Below are 26111 nucleotides of genomic sequence, written 5' to 3' on the forward strand. Positions count from 1 at the left end.
TCAAAACTTTGTCAAGGTATGTGCTTTGTGAAAGTCCAATTAAGCGTCTTGATCTATCTCTATAGATCTTAATGCCTAATATATATGCAGCTTCACCGAGGTCTTTCATTGAAAAACTCTTATTCAAGTATCCCTTTATGCTATCCTGAAATTCTATATCATTTCCAATCAACAATATGTCATCCACATATCATATCAGAAATGCTATCGAGCTCCCACTCACTTTCTTGTAAATACAGGCTTCTCCAAAAGTCTGTATAAAACCAAATGCTTTGATCACACTATCAAAGCGTTTATTCCAACTCCGAGAGGCTTGCACCAGTCCATAAATGGATCGCTGGAGCTTGCACACTTTGTTAGCTCCCTTTGGATCGACAAAACCTTCCGGTTGCATCATATACAACTCTTCTTCCAGAAATCCATTCAGGAATGCAGTTTTGACATCCATTTGCCAAATTTCATTATCATAAAATGCAGCAATAGCTAACATGATTCGGACAGACTTAAGCATCGCTACGAGTGAGAAGGTCTCATTGTAGTCAATCCCTTGAACTTGTCAAAAACCTTCCGCAACAAGTCGAGCTTTATAGACAGTAACATTACCATCAGCGTCAGTCTTCTTGTTGAAGATCCATTTATTTTTAATGGCTTGCCGATCATCGGGCAAGTCAACCAAAGTCCATACTTTATTCTCATACATGGATCCCATCTCGGATTTCATGGCTTCAAGTCATTTTGCCGAATCTGGGCTCACCATCGCTTCTTCATAGTTCGTAGGTTCATCATGGTCTAGTAACATGACCTCCAGAACAGGATTACCGTACCACTCTGGTGCGGATCTTGATCTAGTTGACCTACGAGGTTCAGTAATAACTTGATCAGAAGTTTCATGATCATTATCATTAACTTCCTCACTAATTGGTGTAGGTGTCGCAGAAACTGATTTCTGCGATGATCTACTTTCCAATAAGGGAGCAGGTACAGTTACCTCATCAAGTTCTACTTTCCTCCCACTCACATCTTTCGAGAGAAACTCCTTCTCTAGAAAGGATCCATTCCTAGCAACGAATATCTTGCCTTCGGATCTGTGATAGAAGGTGTACCCAGCAGTCTCTTTTGGGTACCCTATGAAGACACATTTCTCCGATTTAGGTTCGAGCTTATCAGGTTGAAGTTTCTTCACATAAGCATCGCAACCCCAAACTTTAAGATACGACAACTTTGGTTTCTTGCCAAACCATAGTTCAGAAGGCGTCGTCTCAACGGATTTTGATGGTGTCCTATTTAGAGTGAATGCAGCCGTCTCTAAAGCATAACCCCAAAATGATAGCGGTAAATCAGTAAGAGACATCATAGATCGTACCATATCTAATAAAGTATGATTACGACGTTCGGACACACCATTACGCTGTGGTGTTCCGGGTGGCGTGAGTTGCAAAACTATTCCGTATTGTTTCAAATGTAGGCCAAACTCGTAACTCAAATATTCTCGTCCACGATCAGATCGTAGGAATTTTATTTTCTTGTTACGATGATTTTCAACTTCACTCTGAAATTCTTTGAACTTTTCAAATGTTTCAGACTTATGTTTCATTAAGTAGATATACCCATATCTGCTCAAATCATCTGTGAAGGTGAGAAAATAACGATATCCGCCACGAGCCTCAATATTCATCGGACCACATACATCTGTATGTATGATTTCCAACAAATCTGTTGCTCTCTCCATAGTTCCGGAGAACGGTGTTTTGGTCATCTTGCCCATGAGGCATGGTTCGCAAGTACCAAGTGATTCAAAATCAAGTAATTCCAAAATTCCATCAGTATGGAGTTTCTTCATGCGCTTTACACCGATATGACCCAAACGACAGTGCCACAAATAAGTTGCACTATCATTATCAACTCTGCATCTTTTGGCTTCGACATTATGAATATGTGTATCACTACTATCAAGATTCATTAAAAACAGACCACTCTTCAAGGGTGCATGACCATAAAAGATATTATTCATATAAATAGAACAACCATTATTCTCTGATTTAAATGAATAACCATCTCGCATTAAACAAGATCCAGATATAATGTTCATGCTCAACGCTGGCACCAAATAACAATTATTTAGGTCTAAAACTAATCCCGAAGGTAGATGTAGAGGTAGCGTGCCGACGGCGATCACATTGACTTTGGAACCATTTCCCACGCGCATCGTCACCTCGTCCTTAGCCAATCTTCGCTTAATCCATAGCCCCTGTTTCGAGTTGCAAATATTAGCAACAGAACCAGTATCAAATACCCAGGTGCTACTACGAGTATTAGTAAGGTACACATCAATAACATGTATATCACATATACCTTTGTTAACCTTGCCATCCTTCTTATCCGCCAAATACTTGGGGCAGTGCCGCTTCCAGTGACCAGTCTGCTTAGAGTAGAAGCACTCAGTTTCAGGCTTAGGTCCAGACTTGGATTTCTTCTCCTGAACAGCAACTTGCTTGTTGTTCTTCTTGAAGTTCCCTTTCTTCTTCCCTTTGCCCTTCTTCTTGAAACTAGTGGTTTTACTGACCATCAACACTTGATGCTCCTTTTTGATTTCTACCTCCACTGCCTTTAGCATTGCGAAGAGCATGGGAATTGTCTTATCCATCCCTTGCATGTTATAGTTCATCACGAAGCTCTTGTAGCTTGCTGGCAGTGATTGAAGAATTCTGTCAATGACGCAATCATCCGGAAGTTGAACTCCCAGTTGAATCAAGTGATTATTATACCTAGACATTCTGTGTATATGCTCACTGATAGAACTATTCTCTTCCATCTTGCAGCTATAGAACTTATTGGAGACTTCATATCTCTCAATCCGGGCATTTGCTTGAAATATTAACTTCAACTCCTGGAACATCTCATATGCACCATGACGTTCAAAACGTCGTTGAAGACCCGGTTCTAAGCCGTAAAGCATGGCACACTGAACTATTGAGTAGTCATCAGCTTTGCTTTGCCAGACGTTTGTAACTACTGGCGTCGCTCTTGCAGGAGGCCTGGCACCTAGCGGTGCTTCTAGGACGTAATTCTTCTGTGCAGCAATGAGGATAATCCTCAAGTTACGGACCCAGTCTGTGTAATTGCTACCATCATCTTTCAACTTAGCTTTCTAAAGGAACGCATTAAAATTCAACGGAACAACAGCATGGGCCATTTATCTAAAATTAACATAGACAAGCAAGATACTATCAGGTACTAAGTTCATGATAAATTTAAGTTCAATTAATCATATTACTTAAGAACTCCCACTTAGATAGGCATCCCTCTAATCATCTAAGTGATTACGTGATCCAAATCAACTAAACCATGTCCGATTAACACGTGAGATGGAGTAGTTTCAATGGTGAACATCACTATGTTGATCATATCTACTATATGATTCACGCTCGACCTTTCGGTCTCTGTGTTCCGAGGCTGTATCTGTATATGCTAGGCTCGTCAAGTTTAACCTGAGTATTCCGCGTGTGCAATTGTTTTGCACCCGTTGTATTTGAACGTAGAGCCTATCACACCCGATTAACACGTGGTGTCTCAGCACGAAGAACTTTCGCAACGGTGCATACTCAGGGAGAACACTTTATCTTGAAATTTTAGTGAGAGATCATCGTATAATGCTACCGTCAATCAAAGCAAGATAAGATGCATAAAGGATTAACATCACATGCAATCAATATAAGTGATATGATATGGCCATCATTATCTTGTGCTTGTGATCTCCATCTCCGAAGCACCGTCATGATCACCATCGTCACCGGCGCGACACCTTGATCTCCATCATAGTATCGTTGTCGTCTCGCCAACTTATTGCTTTTACGACTATCGCTACCGCTTAGTGATAAAGTAAAACTATTACATGGCGACTGCATTTCATACAATAAAGCGACAACCATATGGCTCCTGCCAGTTGCCGATAACTCGGTTACAAAACATGATCATCTCATACAACAAATTATATCACATCATGTCTTGACCATATCACATCACAACATGCCCTGCAAAAACAAGTTAGACGTCCTCTATTTTGTTGTTGCAAGTTTTACGTGGCTGCTACGTGCTTAGCAAGAACCGTTCTTACCTACGCATCAAAACCACAACGATAGTTTGTCAAGTTGGTGCTGTTTTAACCTTCGCAAGGACCGGGCGTAGCCACAATCGGTTCAACTAAAGTGAGAGAAACAGACACCCGCCAGTCACCTTTAAGCAACGAGTGCTCCGAATGGTGAAACCAGTCTCGCGTAAGCGTACGCGTAATGTCGGTCCGGGCCGCTTCATCTCACAATACCGCTGAACCAAAGTATGACATGCTGGTAAGCAGTATGACTTATATCGCCCACAACTCACTTGTGTTCTACTCGTGCATAGCATCAACGCATAAAACCAGGCTCGGATGCCACTGTTGGGGAACGTAGTAATTTCAAAAAAATTCCTACGCACACGCAAGATCATGGTGATGCATAGCAGCGAGAGGGGAGAGTGTTGTCCATGTACCCTCGTAGACCGACAGCGGAAGCGTTATCACAACGCGGTTGATGTAGTCGTACGTCTTCACGATCCGACCGATCAAGTACCGAACGCACGGCACCTCCGAGTTCAGCACACGTTCAGCTCGATGACGTCCCTCGAACTCCGATCCAGCCGAGTGTTGAGGGAGAGTTTCGTCAGCACGACGGCGTGGTGACGATGATGATGTTCCACTGACGCTGGGCTTCGCCTAAGCTCCGCAACGATATTATCGAGGTGTAATATGGTGGAGGGGGGCACCGCACATGGCTAAAATATCGTATATCAAGTGTGTTTGGAGGTGCCCCCTGCCCCCGTATATAGAGGAGCAAGGGGGAGGCCGGCTGCCCTAGGCGCGCCAAGGAGAGGGGGGGAGTCCTCCTCCTAGTAGGAGTAGGACTCCCCTTTCCTAGTCCAACTAGGAAAAGAGGGGGGGAAGGAAAGAGAGGGAGAGGGAGAGAGAAAGGGGGCTGCGCCCCCCTCTCCTAGTCCAACTAGGATTCCTCCTGGGAGGGGGCGCGCCACCTCCTGGCTGCTGCCCTCTCTCTCCCCTCTAGGCCCACTAAGGCCCAATACTTCCCCGGGGGGTTCCGGTAACCCTCCGGCACTCCGGTTAAATCCGAAACTTCTCCAGAACACTTTCGGTGTCCGAATGTAGTCGTTGAATATATCAATCTTTATGTCTCGCCCATTTCGAGACTCCTCGTCATGTCCGTGATCATATTCAGGACTCCGAACAACCTTCGGTACATCAAAAAATATAAACTCATAATATAACTGTCATCGTAACTTTAAGCGTGCGGACCCTACGGGTTCGAGAACTATGTAGACATGACCGAGACACCTCTCCGGTCAATAACCAATAGCGGAACCTGGATGCTCATATTGGTTCCTACATATTCTACGAAGATCTTTATCGTTCAGACCGCATAACAAAATACGTTGTTCCCTTTGTCATCGGTATGTTACTTTCCCGAGATTCGATCGTCGGTATCTCGATACCTAGTTCAATCTCGTTACCGGCAAGTCTCTTTACTCGTTCCGTAATACATCATCCCGCAACTAACTCATTAGTCACAATGCTTGCAAGGCTTATAGTGATGTGCATTAATGAGTGGGCCAGAGATACCTCTCCGACAATCGGAGTGACAAATCCTAATATCGAAATACGCCAACCCAACAAGTACCTTTGGAGACACCTGTAGAGCACCTTTATAATCACCCATTTACGTTGTGACGTTTGGTAGCACACAAAGTGTTCCTCCGGTAAACGGGAGTTGCATAATCTCATAGTCATAGGAACATGTATAAGTCATGAAGAAAGCAATAGCAACATACTAAACGATCGGGTGCTAAGCTAACGGAATGGGTCAAGTCAATCACGTCATTCTCCTAATGAGGTGATCCCATTAATCAAATGACAACTCATGTCTATGGCTAGGAAACATAACCATCTTTGATTAACGAGCTAGTCTAGTAGAGGCATACTAGTGACACTCTGTTTGTCTATGTATTCACACATGTATTATGTTTCCTGTTAATACAATTCTAGCATGAATAATAAACATTTATCATGATATAAGGAAATAAATAATACTTTATTATTGCCTCTAGGGCATATTTCCTTCAGAGAGAACTAAATAAATGCATGTGGTGTTTCGTCAATATGCAACTCATTGCATATTGAGCTCCGGTTACGTCGCGTTTGTGAGGATTTGTTCGACTTCGTCCGTTTGTCTTCTTCATGGACTCGTTCTTCTTCCTTGCGGGATCTCAGCCAAGATGAGCATACCCTCGAAATCACTTCTATCTTTGCTTGCTAGTTGTTTGCTCTATTGCTATGCCGCGCTACCTACAACTTGCTATATCATGCCTCCCATATTGCCATGTCAATCCTCTAACCATCCTTTCCTAGAAAACCGTTGTTTGACTAAGTTACCACTTTTGCTCAGCCCTTCTTATTACCATGTCAAGCCTCTAACCATCCTTTCGTAGCAAACCGTTGTTTGGCTAAGTTACCACTTTTGCTCAGCCCTTCTTATAGCGTTGCTAGTTGCAGGTGAAGATGAAGTTGGTTCCATGTTGAAACATGGATATTTTGGGATATCACAATATCTCTTGTTTAATTAATGCATCTATATAATTGGTAAAGGGTGGAAGGCTCGGCCTTATGCCTGGTGTTTTGTTTTCACTCTTGCCACCCTAGTTTTCGTCATACCGGTGTTATGTTCCTTGATTTTGCGTTCCTCACGCGGTTGGGGATTTATGGGACCCCCTTGACGGTTCGCTTTGAATAAAACTCCTCCAGCAAGGCCCAACCTTGGTTTTACATTTGCCTACCTAAGCCTTTTCCCTTGGGTTTTCGCGAGCCCGAGGGTCATCTTTATTTTAACCCCCCCCCCCGGGCCAGTGCTTCTCTAAGTGTTGGTCCGAACCGAGTAGACTGTGGGGCCACCTCGGGGCAACTTGAGGGCTGGTTTTACTCATAGGATGTCTCATCCGGTGTGCCCTGAGAACGAGATACGTGTGACTGCTATCGGGATTTGTCGGCACATCGGGTGGCTTTGGTTGTCTTGTTTTACCATTGTCAAAACGTCTTGTAACCGGGATTCCGAGCCTGATCGGGTCTTCTCGGGAGAAGGAATATCCTTCGTTGACCGGGAGAGCTTGTGATGGGCTAAGTTGGGACACCCCTGCAGGGTATTATCTTTCGAAAGCCGTGCCCGCGGTTATGTGGCAGATGGGAATTTGTTAATATCCGGTTGTAGAGAACTTGACACTTGACCTAATTAAAATACATCAACCGCGTGTGTAGCCGTGATGGTCTCTTTTCGGCGGAGTGCGGGAAGTGAACACTGTTCTTGGGTTATGTTTGAACGTAAGTAGTTTCAGGATCACTTCTAGCTTCTCGACAGTTGCGTTGCTTCTCTTCTCGCTCTGATTTGCGTATGTTAGCCACCATATTTGCTTAGTGCTTGCTGCAGCTCCACCTCATTACCCCTTTCCTGCCCATAAGCTTAAATAGTCTTGATCTCGCGGGTGTGAGATTGCTGAGTCCTCGTGACTCACAGATTCTACCAAAAGAGTTGCAGGTGACGACGATACCAGTGCAGGTGACGCAACCGAACTCAAGTGCGAATTCGACGAGGACCTTGGTCGTTACTATGTTTCGTTTCCTGATGATTAGTAGTGGAGCCCAGTTGAGACGATCGCGGATCTAGCAGTTGGGTTATCTTCTTTTCATTTGGATTTGACCGTAGTCGGTCTATGTGTGTACTCTGAATGATGTATGATTTATGTAAGTATTGTGTGAAGTGGCGATTGGTAAGCCAACTCTCTTTATCCCATTCTTGTTCATTACATGGGATTCTGTGAAGATGACCCTTCTTGCGACAAAACCTACAATGCGGTTATGCCTCTAAGTCGTGCCTCGACACGTTGGAGATATAGCCGCATCGTGGGTGTTACATTGGTAGACACGGGGCCACCCAGGACTAGCCCAGTGGGGAGTGAGTCGGAGTGGCCGTTGAGAGTGTCATGGCAATGGAGGGGTTTCGTCGGAATGCCATTGGTCCACCCGAATGGGAGTGCGAGGCCATGGGTTCCGTGGTGTGGGTACAGTGCGCTACCTTTGCAGAGTGTATTAAATCTATCGATAGCCGAGTCCCTGGTTACAGACACGCTCAAAAGTAGGTCACACCATGGGTCAACGTTTAAATAAATTTTGCACACTAAGTTATGAACGTCGCACTGTTGAGAAGATGATGGTGGGTAAACCATCTTGATGTTGGAGGCCAAGTGTTGGTCATGGTTGTGATCGTCGGAAAGATCACCGTTTGAGACCAAGTGTTGGTCATGGTTGTGATCGCCGGAAAGATCACCGTTTGAGACCAAGTGTTGGTCATGGCTGTGATCGCCGGAAAGATCACCGTTTGAGACTAAGTGTTGGTCATGGTTGTGATCACCAAAAAGATCACCGTTGGTAAGCAAGTCCGAGGGAAATTTTATCACGAGATCATGATCACCGCATGTAGGATATGTTGTTGCATTGCTAAGTGGTTAAGTATCATGATACTGTTTGTCATTATGTTTGTGTTTGTTGTGAGCTTGCAAGTACATTCAATGTACTGACCTGGCGTGTCATGCTAGCTTTCAGGAAAGTCTCATTGGAAAGGAGTGTTTTCCGAGTCTAGATCGTGTCCACATCGGTGTCCCTGTGCTATGGGGTTCCGCTACGACGTTGTTCCGCTGCCACATAGTTGTTCTGATCGAGGCCCCTTTCTGTTCACTAAATAATGTACATATTGCTCAGCCGCACCGTGTGTGCCGCTTGGTCTCGTCACCTGTTATAATATAAACTATGATCCGCTAGCATCAATAAAGTGGCTGTTTTCTGTACCAAGATGTTGTGTGTTGCCAGAAGACATGGTCTCTGGGCTGGAAATGCATGGTAAACCGGTTGCTCTAAGCCGGGGTGCCACACCGGAGCAACTCACTAGAAGGCTCGTGGTTCTGAGAGGGAACAATGCATGTTTGATGACGAATGGGAGATAGCTTTCTCTTACGGTCTTCAATTATTTTCTACATTTAACACGCATTACTACAACTGTCAAGTGAAAATTCAGAAAATTTCAGGGGTCATTTGACCTTTTAAAGACATTTAAGTGATTTTCTAGCCATTTAAGGACCGTAATTCAAATTTGAACTACATCTACATGCAATGGCTAACCATAATGATTTGAAAAATCATATTTGTGTACTTGTGTGCGAGTTAATTCCATGTGTAGTAAATTAGGATGAATTTTCAAACATATTGTTCTCATGGCATGGACACATGCATGGAGTGCCATGACATTTTAATTCCAAAAAGTTAAAAAAATCATCAAAAAACATGAAACCTTGCTTGATGTAATCTCATGCCACCATGATGATGTGGTAAAAAAATTGGCCTGTTTGAAGAAAGTTTGGACACACCCACCTCACAAACCGGAGCAACTCACTAGAAGGCTCGTGGTTCCGAGAGGGAACAATGCATGTTTGATGATGAACGGGAGATAGCTTCCTCTTACATCCTTCAAATTACTTTCTACATTTAACGTGCACTAATACAAATGTCATGTGAATATTTGGAAAATTTCAGGGGTCGTTTCACCTTTTAAAGACATTTAAGTGATTTTCTAGACATTTAATGACCGTAATCCAAATTTGAACTACATCTACATGCAACGGCTAACCATAATGGTATGAAAAATCATATTTGTGTACTTGTGTGCGAGTTAATTCCAGGTGCAATAAATTAGAAGGAATTTTTAAACATGTTGGTCTCACGGCATGGGCACATGCATGGAGTGCCATAGCATTTTAACTCCAAAAAATTAAAAAATGATCAGAAAAACATGAAACCTTGCTTGATGTAATATCATGCCACCAAGTTGATGTGGTAAAAAAATTGACCTGTTTGACGAAAGTTTGGACACATCCCCCTCACAAACCGGAGCAACTCACTAGAAGGCTCGTGGTTCCGAGAGGGAACAATGCATGTTTGATGACGAAGAGGAGATAGCTTCCTCTTACGTCCTTCAATTTGTTTTCTACATTTAACGTGCACTAATACAACTGTCATGTGAAAAATTGGAAAATTTCAGGGGTCATTTCACCTTTTAAAGACATTTAAGTGATTTTCTAGCCATTTAATGACCGTAATTCAAATTTGAACTACATCTACATGCAACAGCTAACCATAACGGTTTAAAAAATCATATTTGTGTACTTCTGTGCGAGTTAATTCCATGTGCAGTAAATTAGAAGGAATTTTCGAACATATTTGTGTCACAGCATCGACACATGCATGGAGTACCATGGCATTTTAATTCCAAAAAATTAAAAATGATCAGAAAAACATGAAACCTTGCTTTAGGAAATGTCGTGCCACCAAGATGATGTGGTTAAAAAATTGGCCTGTTTGACGAAATTTTGGACACCCCCTCACAAACCTAAGCAACTCACTAGAAGGCTCGTGGTTCTGAGGGGGATCAATGCATGTTCGATTCCTCTTACGGCCTTCAATTTTTTTCTATGTTTAACGTGCACTAATACAACTGTCATGTGAAAATTTGGAAAATTTCAGGGGTCATTTGACCTTTTAAAAACATTTAAGTGATTTTCTAGCCATTTAATGACCGTCATTAAAATTAGAACTACATCTACATGCAACAGCTAACCATAACGGTTTGAAAAATCTTATTTGTGTACTTGTGTGTGAGTTAGTTCCATGTGCAGTAAATTAGAAGGAATTTTCAAACATATTGGTCTCACGGCATGGGCACATGCATGGAGTGCCAAGGCATTTTAATTCCAAAAAATTAAAAAATGAACAGAAAAACATGAAACCTTGCTTGATGTAATGTCATGCCACCAAGATGATGTTGTAGAAAAATTGGCCTATTTGACGAAAGTTTGGACACACCCCCTCACAAATCGGAGCAACTCACTAGAAGGCTCATGGTTCCGAGAGGGAACAATGCATGTTTGAGGACGAACGGGAGATAGCTTCCTCTTAGGGCCTTCAAATTTTTTCTACATTTAACATGCACTAATACAACAGTCATGTGAAAATTTGGAAAATTTCAGGGGTCATTTGACATTTTAAAGACATTTAAGTGATTTTTTAGCCATTTAATGACCGTAATTCAAATTTGAACTACATCTACATGCAACGGCTAACCGTAACGGTTTGAAAAATCATATTTTTGTGTAGTTGTGTGCGAGTTAAAAAATCATCAGACGATGTAAATATCTGTTGTTCAAAAAGGGAAATGTAAAGATCTGGCAAGACAACCGGCCCCCACGCGATTGGCACTCTATCTCGCGGGTCAGTAATCAGACATGGTTTTGTATTGGAAACCGTCAGCTATTATGTTGACACACAGATTTTGCTGCGGGAATCGTGTGTAATTCAAACTACAATACTCGTTTCTCTTTCTATAATCTCCGCCATGGCGCCGCCGTTTTGCCCACGCGCCGACGAGGAGTCGCCGCTCCTCGAGGACGCTCACTCGAATAGCAGCGACGAGGACCCCTACGCGCTGCTGGACGAGGTTGCGCCGGACCCCCCAACTTTGGATTGGTTTTGGGGCCATTACAATCTTTGTCTCTGGAAGTCACTGCCGCCGCGTCGCAAGTGGCGTTAAAGAAGGAGATGACGGAGGAGGAAGCCAGGTACCAGGTGGCTTATGAAGCCTGTGATGCCGCCTGGAAAAAGGAGGCGGCGGAGCATTGGGGGTGGGCGCATCATCGTGCGGAGGAGGTGTACAAAAATGGGTACTTCACGAGGAAGGTCAAAGGCGCTGGGCGCCTCGTCGCTGTGTGGAGGTGGGCCGATAAGCTCCAGCATGCAACCGACGAGGAGCTCTGGTGGGTGCCCAACGCAATGGCAAGATCGTTCACGCTTGTCCGCCAGCAAGAGGCAGATCGGTATGTCAACTGATGCGAGGCGGAGGAGGTGGAGTACTGCCTTCGCACTAGGACGCCACGCACCAGGGAGCTGCTAGCGAGGGGCTGCCGAAATACTGGCCCCAGGAGGGATTATTAGTTTTAGTATTGTTCGTTTTCAATTTTATGCATTGTACCTAGTAGTTAAGTATCATCACGTATATGTGATGATATTATATATATATATTCCATTTTATATCTGTTTTTGTATATTAATTTGAATCTAGCTGTTATCATCCACATATACAGAATGGAAAGGATATATACACACATTGAAACAGAACATATAAGAACGAAAAATAGAGTACACACATTGAAACGGAGCAATAAACAGAGCAATACTATGATTGCTGCGAATACATAGCTATCCACGTCGAAACGACACAACAAGATAAAACGCTTCCATGAGACCATGACCAGCATCCCTTGCCTACGTTCGCTCTTGGCTCTGCCTGAACTCGTGCATACGTTTGTCCAAGCGGTCGACACGCTCATGATACATCTGGAGCGCGATCTTGAGCTCCAAGTTGGTTATTTCATCGAAGATCACCAGCTCGAGGATGCGACGGCCATGTTCCGCCACTAGTAGAAAACTGGGCTTTGGTCACAGGGCAATATTCACATTAGTCCCAGTTCAGTCACGAACCGGGACTAATGCGAGCATTGGTCCCGGTTCGTGCGGCTAGGGGCCTGCCGGGCCTCGTGGGGGCATTGGTCCCGGTTCGTCCGGCCCCTTTGGTCCCGGTTGGTGGGACAAACCGGGACCAATGGGCCACGCTCCTGGCCCACCACCCTTTAGTCCCGGTTCATACCACAAACCAGGACTAAAGGGCTGGTCCTAGATGCGGCCAGTGTTTAGTCCCACCTCGCGAACCGAAGGGCGCTCACACCAGTTTATAAGCCCGTCCCTCTCTGCCTTGTTGAGCTCCTCTCAAAGTGAAAATAGATACCCTTATACAGGGAATTTGACCTAAATTCACAGTAAATTTCTTTGAATTTCATAGAAATTTATTATGAATTTTCTCTATAGGCACATCTATGTTCATTTTTTATAGTAAATAAAATAAAAAAACCTTAATAAAATAAATAAAAATAAATAAACCTTACTAAAATAAACTATAGTAACTAAAATAAATAAACCTTAATAAATTAAATAAAAATAGAAGCAGTAAAATAAATAAAAATAGCAGCAGTAAAATAAATAAAAATAAAATAATTAAAGTAAAATACATAAGTAATTAGAAATAAAATAAATAAGTTTTTTGTTGTAAGTAGAAACAAAACAAAAAAAATAAAGCAAAAGAGAAAACAAAAAACAGAGAAAAATAGTATGCCACCTATTAGGCCACCACGGCCTGAATATGACTTGAAACCCATCCATGGGCCATGATTCAGGCCCGCAGAAGGCCCAGTAGGCCCCACAGGCAAAGAGAACAGTTAGGCTCGAAAGCCTGCAGTTGGGAGGAGCTCGAGAGGGTGGGCGCAGCAGCGCTTATAAACCACTCTCGAGCCCTCTCAACTAGCAAGGTGGGACTAAACTTTTGACGCGGGGCAGCACAAGGCCTTTGGTCCCGGTTGGTGCCACCAACCGGGACTAAAGGGGGTCATTGGTCCCGGTTCGTGGCACCAACCGGGACCAAAGGCCTTTCGTCCCGGTTGGTGCCACGAACCGGGACCAATGAGTTCTCTATATATACCCCATCGCCACAGCAGAGCACTCCACAGTGCTCTGTTTTTTTGGCCGGCGAGGGGAGGGCATTTGGGTGCTCTAGCTCACCTCCTATGCACATGAGGTGTTCGATGAAATGTCTGAGCCACACTAGTTAATCTTTCTCCTCTCGAAACTCGACCTCCGAGTTCCATTTTCCCCGAGATTTGTCTAGGTTTAGCGGTCCGTCACGTCCCGTCCCCGTCTTCTCTGCTGTCGATCGCCCGCGCCGATCTTGTCGCCAGCACCACCGTGGTGTGCCTCTTGTTCTTATATCTTTCTGAAAGGAAAAAAATTCTTACTTTACGTAGATACTTGTCTAATTTTGTTACTTTTATTATTCCTTCTTATTACATAGTGCGATGGTTTTGGTATCCGCCCCCGTCGGCCCTCATCCTGTCTATGATTCGGATGTGGTATATATTATCTTTTTATAACTATTTGGTTCATTTATTGTTTATGACAAATATACCGACAAACGTGACATAGATTTTATTTATCTAGGAGGTGGTTGAACCGGAAATTCTAACCGACCCTATTGTCGAGAGGTTAAATTTAGTTGAAGACGAAAACAATTACTTGAAGCAAAAAATAAAAAAAATTGAGGAGGAGAAGATGATATTGGAGTTGCATGTTGCGGATGTCGTCGATGATCACAAGATCAAGATGGATGCAATGCGCTTGAAGATTAGAAAGATTAGAATATATGCCATTCATACCGAGGCTTGGTATCATTATGCCGTTGGATCAATTGTTACATTGGTTGCGATTATGATCGCATTTCTTTTCACATTGAAATGTTTTACATAGTTTCAATGTATGGTTTAATTAATTTGGTCACTATGTATGTACTTTGGTTTTAATGTGATGATGAACTTCTATTAATTTGGTCACTTAATTATCTATTCATGATGTTCTGTAATGGTTTTTGACACACTTAATTATATATAATGCACGCAGATGAACCGGCAATGGATGTACGGTGACAGACACACCTCCGAGTACATTAAGGGCGTGCATGATTTTCTCGAAGTGGCTGAGGCAAACAAGCAGAATGGTTTTATGTGTTGTCCATGCCCTATATGTGGGAATACGAAGTCATACTCTGACCGGAAAATCCTTCACACCCACCTGCTTTACAACGGTTTTATGCCACACTATAATGTTTGGACGAGGCATGGAGAAATAGGGGTTATGATGGAAGACGGCGAAGAAGAAGAGGACGATGACAACTATGTGCCCCCTGAATACGGTGATGCTGCAACGGGGGAAGCTGCTGAAGATCAAGAGGAACCAGACGATGTGCCCAATGATGCTGCAAGGGGGGAAGTTGCGGAAGATCAAGAGGAACCAGTGCCCGATGATGATGATCTCCGCCGGGTCATTGTCGATGCAAGGACGCAATGCGAAAGTCAAAAGGAGAAGCTGAAGTTCGATCGCATGTTAGAGGATCACAAAAAAGGGTTGTACCCCAATTGCGAAGATGGCAACACAAAGCTCGGTACCGTACTGGAATTGCTGCAATGGAAGGCAGAGAATGCTGTGCCTGACAAAGGATTTGAGAAGCTATTAAAAATATTGAAGAAGAAGCTTCCAAAGGATAATGAATTGCCCGATAGTACATACGCAACAAAGAAGGTCGTATGCCCTCTAAGATTGGAGGTGCAGAAGATACATGCATGCCCTAATGACTGCATCCTCTACCGCGGTGCGTACAAGGATCTGAACGCATTCCCGGTATGCGGTGCATTGCGGTATAAGATCAGACGAGATGACCCTGGTGATGTTGATGGCCAGCCCCCCAGGAAGAGGGTTCCTGCGAAGGTGATGTGGTATGCTCCTATAATACCACGGTTGGAACGTCTGTTCAGAAATGAAGAGCATGCCAAGTTGATGCGATGGCACAGTGAGGACCGTAAGAAAGACAAGAAGTTGAGAGCACCCGCTGACGGGTCGCAGTGGAGAAAAGTCGAGAGAAAGTACTAGGCTGAGTTTGCAGCTGACCCAAGGAACGTATGGTTTGGTTTAAGCGCGGATGGCATTAATCCTTTCGGGGAGCAGAGCACCAATCACAACACCTGGCCCGTGATTCTATGTATGTATAACCTTCCTCCTTGGATGTGCATGAAGCGGAAGTTCATTATGATGCCAGTTCTCATCCAAGGCCCTAAGCAACCCGACAACGACATTGATGTGTACCTAAGGCCATTAGTTGAAGAACTTTTACAGCTGTGGAATGGAAACGGTGTACGTACGTGGTATGAGCACAAACAGGAGGAATTAAACCTGCACGCGTTGCTGTTTGTAACCATCAACGATTGGCCCACTCTCAGTAACCTTTCAGGACAGACAAACAAGGGATACCACGCATGCACGCACTGTTTAGATGACACTGAAAGTATATACCTGGACAAATGCAGGAAGAATGTGTACCTAGGCCATCGTCGATTTCTTCCGGCCAACCATCAATGTCGAAAGAAAGGCAAGCATTTCAAAGGCGAGGTAGATCACCGGAAGAAGCCCGCCATGCGTACTGGTGATCACGTACTTGCTATGGTTAATGGTTTACACGTAATCTTTGGAAAGGGTCCCGGCGGACTAGTTGTTCCGAATGACGCTGAGGGACACGCCCCCATGTGGAAGAAGAAATCTATATTTTGGGACCTACCCTACTGGAAAGAGCTAGAGGTCCGATCTTCAATCAACGTGATGCACGTGACGAAGAACCTTTGCGTGAACCTGCTAGGCTTGTTGGGTGTGTATGGGAAGACAAAAGATACACCTGAGGCACGGGAGGACCTGCAACGTTTGCACGAAAAAGACGGCATGCCTCCGAAGCAGTATGAAGGTCCTGCCAGCTACGCTCTTACGAAAGAAGAGAAAGAAATCTTCTTTGAATGCCTGCTCGGTATGAAGGTCCCGACTGGCTTCTCGTCGAATATAAAGGGAATAATAAATATGCTAGAGAAAAAGTTCTAGAACCTACAGTCTCATGACTGCCACGTGATTATGACGCAACTGCATCCGGTTGCATTGAGGGGGCTTCTACCGGAAAACGTCCGATTAGCCATTGTGAAGCTATGTGCATTCCTCATTGCAATCTCTCAGAAGGTGATCGATCCAGAAATCATACCAAGGCTAAGGAGTGATGTGGCGCAATGTCTTTTCAGTTTCGAGCTGGTGTTCCCACCATCCTTCTTCAATATCATGATGCACGTCCTAGTTCATCTAGTCGGCGAGATTGTCATTCTGGGGCCCGTATTTCTACACAATATGTTCCCCTTTGAGAGGTTCATGGGAGTCCTAAAGAAATATGTCCGTAACCGCGCAAGGCCAGAAGGAAGCATCTCCATGGGCCATCAAACAGAGGATGTCATTGGGTTTTGTGTTGACTTCATTCCTGGCCTTAAGAAGATAGGTCTCCCTAAATCGTGGTATGAGGGGAGACTGGCTGGAAAAGGCACGCTTGGAGGGGACTCAATAATATGCAGGGACGGATATTCTTGGTCTCAAGCACACTACACAGTTCTAGAACTCTACCTTGGTGACCCCGTATGTCGATGAACACAAGAACAGTCCGCGCTCCAAACACCCGGAGCAGTTGGTTGGAAACACGTCTCAGAGGTGACACCACTGTTTGTGATGAGTTTTACTCGTTGTCCAGGGGACCATCTTCGACTGTATTGACTTACAAAGGATACGAGATAAATGGGAATACATTTTACACGATCGCCCAAGATCAAAAGAGCACCAACCAAAACAGCAGTGTCCTCTTTGATGCAGCAACCGAGAGGGGAAAGGACACATATTATGGTTACATAATGGACATATGGGAACTTGACTACGGACATGATTTTAAGGTCCCTTTGTTTAAGTGCAAATGGGTCAATCTGTCAGGAGGCGGGGTACAGGTAGACCCACAGTACGGAATGACAACAGTGGATCTGAACAATCTTGGGTACACTGACGAACCGTTCGTCCTAGCCAATGATGTGGCACAGGTTATCTATGTGAAGGACATGTCTACCAGACCGAGAAAAAGAGAAGATAAGGAAGCGAATACATCATACGATGAGCCAAAGCGCCACATAGTTCTTTCAGGAAAAAGGGAGATTGTGGGAGTGGAGGGCAAGATAGACATGTCTGAAGATTATGAAAAGTTTCATGAAATTCCTCCCTTCAAAGTCAAGGCTGACCCAAGCATCCTGATAAACGATGAAGCTTATCCATGGTTACAACGCAATAAGCAAATGACACAAGCGAAGAAAAAGTGAAGACTTTCTCCCGCAACTATTATGATGATACCATGCCAACTTTGTAACAGACGAGTATGATACCATTGTCCGTTTCATACACGAAGTGCATCTAGTTTTTGCCGTAACCCTCTCAAGTTTCTTGCACATGCTATGAGGATGAAATTATGATACCATGCCAACTTTCAACCTTTTCAGAGTTCATTTGAAATACTTTTCAATTTTAGGGTCTTATAGCTCAAAATAATTAGTAAATGCATGAAAAATAACAGGCCAAAAATTAAAAATTATGCCACCTACTGGGCCACCACGGCCTGAATACGATTAGAAACCCATCCATGGGCCAGGATTCAGGCCCGCAGAAGGCCCAGTAGGCCCACAGGCATGTACAGAGCGGTTAGGCCCGTAAGCCTGCTTTAGAAAGGAGCTCGACAGCTCAGGCGCACCGCACCTTATAAACAGGTGCGGCTCTCTCTCAGCTAGCGAGGTGGGACTAAACTCCCACCACCACGCCGCTGTGCAAGCCCATTGGTCCCGGTTGCTGGCATGAACCGGGACCAATTCCACCCTTTGGTCCCGATTGGTGCCACGAACCGGTACTAATGAGGCTGTGGCCCCACGAGCACCTTTAGTACCGGTTCATGGCACGAACCGGTACTAGAGTTTCTTACTAAGCAGTTTTTTAGTCCCACCTCGCTAGCTGAGAGGCCCTAGGAGAGGTTTATAAGCCCTGAGTGCAGAGACGATGAAGAAGAGGCGCAATGCTCACCTTCACGTTGCTTAGCTTCAAGCCTTGAGGAATAAGGTAGACTGCATGGAGCTATGTGCAGTGCAGTCTACACTATTCTGAAAGGCTTGAAGCTAATCAACGAGCATTGCGCCTCTTTTTTATTTTTAATAACTTGTTACAACTCCGGACTTCTTGTGTTACGACAAAATAAAATAAACTTTAATAAAATATATGAAACTAAAATTAACAAAGTATTTTCTGTTCAAAACATTATAAGAAACCTCTAGTATTATAGAAACTAAAATCATATAAAATTGATGCAACTAAAATTATCGAAGTATTTTCTGTTCAAAATCATTAAAAGCAAAAAGAATTTTCATAAAGAACTTTTTTGATAGAAACTTTAATAGCAAAAAGAATTATCATAAAGTAAAATAAATAAGTAATTAGAAACAAAATAAAATAAATAAGTTTTTTTTTGTAAGTAGAAACAAAACAAAATAAATAAAGCAAAAAAGAAAACAAAAAAACTAAATACAGCAAAAAGAATTTTCAGAAAGAACTTTTTTTGATAGAAACTTTAATAGCAAAAAGAGTTATCATAAAGTAAAATAAATAAGTAATTAGAAACGAAATAAAATAAAATAAATAAGTTTTTTGTTGTAAGTAGAAACAAAACAAAATAAAAAGCAAAAAAGAAAACTAAAAAAGAAATACAGCAAAAAGAATTGTTTTGGCGCTGCCCGCTGGGCCTTCCAACCCTCAGGTTTGCAAATACAGGCCCAGAAGGGCTAGAAGGCTCAACGGGCAGCGCGCCAAAGTTAGGCCCAGAAGCCTGCTATAGAGAGGAGTTCGAGACAGCAGCCGCGCCGGGGCTTTTAAACTGGTGCGGGCGCCCCTCGGCTAGCGAGGTGGGACTAAACTTTTGGCCGCGACGCGGGCAGCAAGAGGCCTTCGGTCCCGGTTGGTGCCACCAACCGGGACTAAAGGGGGGCATGCGTACCGGTTCGTGGCACCAACCGGGACCAATGACCCCCCTTTAGTCCCGGTTGGTGCCACCAACCGGGACCAAAGGCCGCCGTTCCCGCCCTTTGGGCTGCTGAAAAGAGGCCTTTGGTCCCGGTTGGTGGCACCAACCGGGACTAAAGGGGGGCATTGGTCCCGGTTGGTGCCACGAACCGGGACCAATGCTCTCAGTATATAAGAAAACACTTAGCGTTTTTCAGATTCATCTCTGCATCAGTTCCCCCGCCCCGACGACGCCGCCAGGCTGCCCGAGCTCACCCCATCGACGCCGTCGCCGCCCTCTGCTGCCTCGTCGACGCGCAGCCGCCCCTTCCCCGAGCACGCCGCCGGCGGCCCTCCCCGACCACGCCGCGCGCCCCTGCCCCGACCACGTCGTCGTCGCCCCAGCTGCTACGACAACGCCGCCGTCGCCTCTGCCTCGCCCTGCCCCGACCACGCCGCCAACGACTCTGCCCCTGCCCCGACCACACCGCCGTCGCCTCTGCCCCTGCCCCGACGCGCCGCCGTCGCCTTGGTCAGGGCCGGCACTGCCCCCTTCCTCCCTGTTTTTTTTTGCATTTTTATAAAAATCTATATATGTTCTCTGTGTATATATATGTTCATGTATATATGCAAAAGATAGATTTTTAGAAAAGTTAGGATTTTTTTCTGTTCATAGATTTTTTTGGTGATATTAATTATTGTAGAATATGCAAACGTTTGTATATTCATAGGAACAATGCATTAGGCAAAACCTTTACTTTTTTCGAAATTTTCTATTTGAACACTTTTTTATGAATGAGAGGAAAAAGGAAAATAAGAAGAGGAAGAAAGGAGAAGAAGAGGAGAGGAAGAAGAGGAGAAATAAATAAGAAGAGGAAAAAGGAAGAAAAAGAAGAGGAGAAGAAGAAAGGAATAGAAGAGAAGAAGAAAAAAGGAAGAATTTTTTCTATTTTTCTTCTTCTCTCCTCTATTCCTTTCTTCTTCTCCTCTTTTTTTCTTTTTTTTCTTCGATATTCTCCTCTATTCCTTTCTTCTTCTCCTCTTTTTGTTTCTTCTTCGTTTTCTTATGTTTTATCGGGTCTATCGTGATCGATATACCCCTCCCCCGATAACTTCAACACGAGGAGGGGTTGATATACCCCCTCCCCGATAATATTATTTTCCCATGTACGTTCATTGTCGTTGTCGATATAACCCCCTCCCGATAACTTCAACACGTGGGGGGTCGATATACCCCCTCCCCGATAACATTATTTTACCATGTATGTATGTTGTCGTTGTCGATATATATAACTCCCTCCCAGATAACTTCGACATGATGGACGGTCGATATTTGTACCCCCTCTTGACCGTGATAACTTATACCACGGGAGCACCCCCCGGCCCTCTCGCTCGACCAAAACTCTCGAGGACACCCAAACCCTAGAAAAAAATGATGTCGGTCTCCTACCCCCTCCCGCCGCGCCCCTACCCTTGAAGCGTTGCCGAGGCCACCCCAAACCCGGAATAAGCTAGGTCTACGTTTGCACTAATATATTCACCTGCTGTCATGTTTGTGTAATAATTGCCATGTTGTAATATTTGCAGAAACAATGGAGAACGGATGAGACGAGCAAGCAGAAGAGGTGTTGGGGGACATAATCTTAGCCGGAGGTGATATCTTGTCGTATCTTAACAAAAATGATGGTTTGGAAGAACAGGGTGAAGAAGCAGGCTACGATGATCGAAGAGTGGAGGAGGAAAGACATGATTATGATGGCTCCGGTGACCCAATGCTGGTGCAAGAAGGAGCCCATGGTGACGGCTCCGGTGACCGAACAGAGTCCGGCCAGGTAAATATATTAGTTAAGCCTGTGCTGACTAGCTAATTGATACATTCATTGTTTTGGTATGTACACATATTAATTAACACTCGTCTTTCTTCTTTTTTCTAGCCCTCCGGATCGAGCACTACTTTGGTAAAGAGACGAGGCCCGAATAGAAAGTTGCGCTCGGATGAAAGGTTTGAGATCACAGCAATCGCGCGTGACGGCCAACCGATTGAACCCATCCGGACAAAGGATGCATTTGCTGCTCAGTGCGGGGTTCTAGTTAGGGACAAGATCCCAATCAGCATCCAGCAATGGTATAAGCCTAAGAAGGAAGACCCTGAGTTGTCTTATGTCAATGATATGCAGAAAGATGATCTTTGGACTGAGCTGAAGGCAAATTTCACCCTACCGCCAGAGGAGGATCCGGAGAAGCCAGTTAAAGAGCAATTAATCAAGTCTCATGCTCTTAAGAAGATGGCAGACCTATTCAGGAGGTGGAAGAATGAGCTGAAAACGTTTGTCGACAAAGAAGAGACACCAGAATTCATCGGCCGGTATGAGAAGATCAGAGATCACTGGCCCGCATTTGTGGCCCACAAGACATCGGAAAAGAGTAAGAAGATGTCAGCGACAAACAAGAAGAATGATGCGAAGAAGAAGCTTCACCATCGCACGGGGTCAGGTGGCTACCTCAAAGCCGGGACTAAGTGGGCCAAGGCTGAGAATGATCTGCTTGAAAAAGAGATCGAACCACAGACAATGAACTGGACAGACCGTTGCCGGACTTGGTTCTTCGGGGCTGGCGGAACCTTGGACCCTGTATCGGGGAGGTGCGTTTGGATGAACGAGCTTTTGAGAATACCAGTCAAGAAGATTCAGCAATATATCGATGCAGCGCAGGAAGGGACATTCGTTCCAGACAGTGAGAACGACAAGCTCACAATGGCCCTCGGGAATCCTGAGCACCCTAGACGGACACGAGGCACGCCAGGCTCCATTCCATGGAAGGCTGGTTTTCCGGACGCAGGCGGTTACAAAAGCCAGGAGAGGAGGAAAAAAATGGAGCAGACCCAAATTCAGAAGCTGAACGAAAGGGTTCAAGCACTAGAGGAACAAGACGACAATCGACATGCCGAAACTACCCCCGAAGCTACCCCGCCATCTCAGCGGAAAAGCAGCGTGGCTTCCACCGAGCTGCTTCAGCTAGAGCATGTCTTGATGGCTCCTGCTAGTTACCCCGTGGATGCTATCACGGAGTCTCAACATTGCCACCTTATGGCGGAATGGCAGAACTTCAAAGTCAAGGCAGCTGTTGGCTCTGTTTTACCTCCTGAACCCGGCGCAACCTACCATTGCCGGCCGATTCCAGAAGGATATGCTAGGGTGATGGTGGATGAAATAACGGAGGGATTTGAGGACCTCCAGCTTGACCACCCTACCGGTGAAGGGGAGACTCGGATGGGTTTAGCTCTGAAGACTCCGTGCCTATGGCGGAAGGAGCTCATTAACCTTCCGAACTGGACGCCTCCAGCGAGTAAGGGCACTCCACCGCCGCCTCCTCCTCTGGCGAGTGAACAGGGCACTCAGCCTCCTTCTCCGGCGCGTGGCGGCATTCCGCCTCCTCCTCCGGCGAGTGATCAGGGCACTCAGCCTCCTTCTCCGGCGCGTGGCGGCACTCCGCCTCCTTCTCCGCCTGCGCCGGCGCGCCAGAGCAGCCAGCCTCCTCCTTCTCCGCCTCGTCAGCAAGGGCGGAAGAGACCCGCCGCCGCTCCGGCTGCTCCAGCGTGTCGTACTCCTTCTCCTACGCCTCGTAAGCAAGGAAAGAAGACAACCGGAGCCGCTCCATCTGCTCTGCCAGCGTCTAGCAGTACAGCTGCCAGAGGCGGGAGGCAATACAGATTCGGTCCTTCTTTGAAGACTCCAGAGAAGTTACCATACGAGAGGACCGAGGAGGAAACCAGGAAGATTGTGTGAGCTGAAGTGACAAACTTCTTTGAAGGGGTGAAAGCAAAGAAACATCCACCTCTAGAGGAGAAGGTAGATCCGGTGAAAGCAAAGCGCACTCTGGCTAACCTGACAAAACCACCAAAGTCTCCGCTGAGAGGCAACTATGAGCGCATTCTTGCAAAGACATATGCCGAAGCGGAGCGGTCGGGAAGTACTGTCAGTGATCAAAGGTTAAAAGAACGACGAGGTGGGAAAAAAATTGCCCAGCTCGGCGAACAAGCGAACCAATCATGCCCCCCGCTCAAGGTGTCAAAAGACATCGTCGCTAATGATCCGAGGATCGTAGACGGTTATAGCAATCTTGGAGATTACCTGCCCGACGATGTACATTGTGAAATCATGGAGGTGGACGAACACAAATACCATTACGGGAAGCCTCTCGTCAAAGATGAAAGATCTCTAACAACGATGATGCGAAGATTACATGATTGGTACATGAAAACCTGCAGAGAGTCTGATGGGATGAATACTTTGACGCTGAGAGTTAAATCGGAGCATGACCTCGTTGGAATTGAACTGCTGAATGTTCCAGTTGAGGATTTCTTCCAGTTTTACAATCAAAAGGCCCTCGATAAAACAACGATCACTTGCTACTGTCTGTAAGTATTACTACTTCTGTCATTAAGTCTCTATATATAGGTCAGCTCTTTCATTGCATGTATTTATAATTATCCTCACTATATTATGCAGATTGAAGATCGCCGAATTGAAGAAAAGACAAATCGGTGATATTGGGTTCATTAACACAAATCTCATAGATGCATATACGGTTGAAAAACATGCCAAAGAAGCCGAGGCCAACTTGCTACGATCGTTGGTATTAAATCAAAACAAAGATATAATACTCTTTCCTTACAACTTCAAGTGAGTGTTACTGTCTTGTGCATATTCGGTTTCCCTTATTAGTCCAGGTTATGGTAATGTAATTGATAACTTATGCATGCATGCGCACCTTCCACTATATTCTCCTAGAGATTAAGCTTGAGCAGGGAGTAGTAACCGTCTTAGACTCGAGACGAAAAGATCCCCAGGACTATGCGAACATGACTCAAATGCTCGAGAAGTAAGTTAAATCGATCATTATACACCATATCAACAACTTTGTTCATTTCCTGATATCAAGTAATTGTTTTCTTTGTCTGGCAGAGTTTGGAGAAAATTCACCACAAAAGCTCGGGGACTGCCGAAGAAGCTGCAATTTAAACACCCGAAAGTAAGTACTATAGTAGCATGTTCCGCACATCTCCTAGTGATTCAAGCGCTAGTTTCATCAATACCATTTAGCATGCTTGCTTATCAGTTTGATTGACCTCTATTTCTTGTAAAGTGGTTGTGGCAGGAACCCGGGAATAATTACTGTGGATACTACGTTTGCGAGTCCATCCGCTACATGACCTGTGAGCGGGGCTACTCTGACGAACAATATGAAGTGCGTAAGCAATAATATTCACAATTTTATTTTATTACCATCATTTCTGTTGAGTTTCATTTATTCATATATATATGTATTGACCCCCTTCTTTAAATTAGATGTTTCGGAAGCGGGATGAACTCCTAGCACCAGATCGTATGCGAGCAATTCAAGAGGAATTGGCGGCATTCTTCCTTGACCACGTGATCGCTGAAAACGGAGAATACTATGTGGACCCTGTGTTCTTACAATTTAATGAGGAGATTGTATTGTAAGAGATAATTATTGTATATATGTAGCCGGTGGTGTCGGATAGATATACGAGAACTTGTTGTTCGACCAATCTCTCGGAGAAGGAGAGGAGGTCGATATCACTTCTCTCTGTATGCATATGTTCATGACGATCTTCTGTTTCCTTCATTTGATTACTAGCTAGCGTGTCTAGTCCTCTCCATACGTATATAGTACGTAGCGTCGACCAAGCACGGAGATAAGAGAGGACACTTCTCTCTATTAATTAGCTAGCTAACACAATATATGAAACACCTAAATTAACCCCCCAACCCCCCCCCCCTTCAAAAAAACAAAAACCCCCGCCCCTGAAATGCTGACGCGTCGATACCTATTGGTCCCGGTTGGTGACACCAACCGGGACAAAATGCCCTGCCTATTGGTCCCGGTTGGTGGCACCAACCGGGACCAAAGGCCCCCTGCCTGGGTTGGCAGCAGCGGCCACGTGGGTTCTATCCCGGTTCGTGTAAGAACCGGGACTAAAGGGTTAGGGCTTTAGTAACGACCCTTTAGTCCCGGTTCGAAGCCCAGGTGCTCTACTGCGCCTAGGTGGACACCAGGGCCAAGGAGGCGGTCGAGCCTACCGACCAGCGTGTTGGCATCGAGCGGGCCACAGACAAGGCGAACGGCGTGACCCATGCGAACGGCGCGGCGGTCGTCCGGTGCAAGTATGGCGCGACCGGCCTCTGGTGCAAGTACGGCACTGTGGGCCTCTGCCTACTCCTGGCGAGGAATGGGGGTACTGACGGGACATGTACACAGCTGCGACGCCGTGTCGATAGCAGGCAAGCGCCGATGGATCCGCTCTTGCTGTGCAGCGCGCCACGCCTCTCGCTCTGCGGTATTCCACGGTCTCGCCGTG

Source organism: Aegilops tauschii, chromosome 1 (genome assembly GCF_002575655.3).
Source record: "Aegilops tauschii subsp. strangulata cultivar AL8/78 chromosome 1, Aet v6.0, whole genome shotgun sequence".
In the NCBI taxonomy this organism is placed as follows: domain Eukaryota; kingdom Viridiplantae; phylum Streptophyta; class Magnoliopsida; order Poales; family Poaceae; genus Aegilops; species Aegilops tauschii.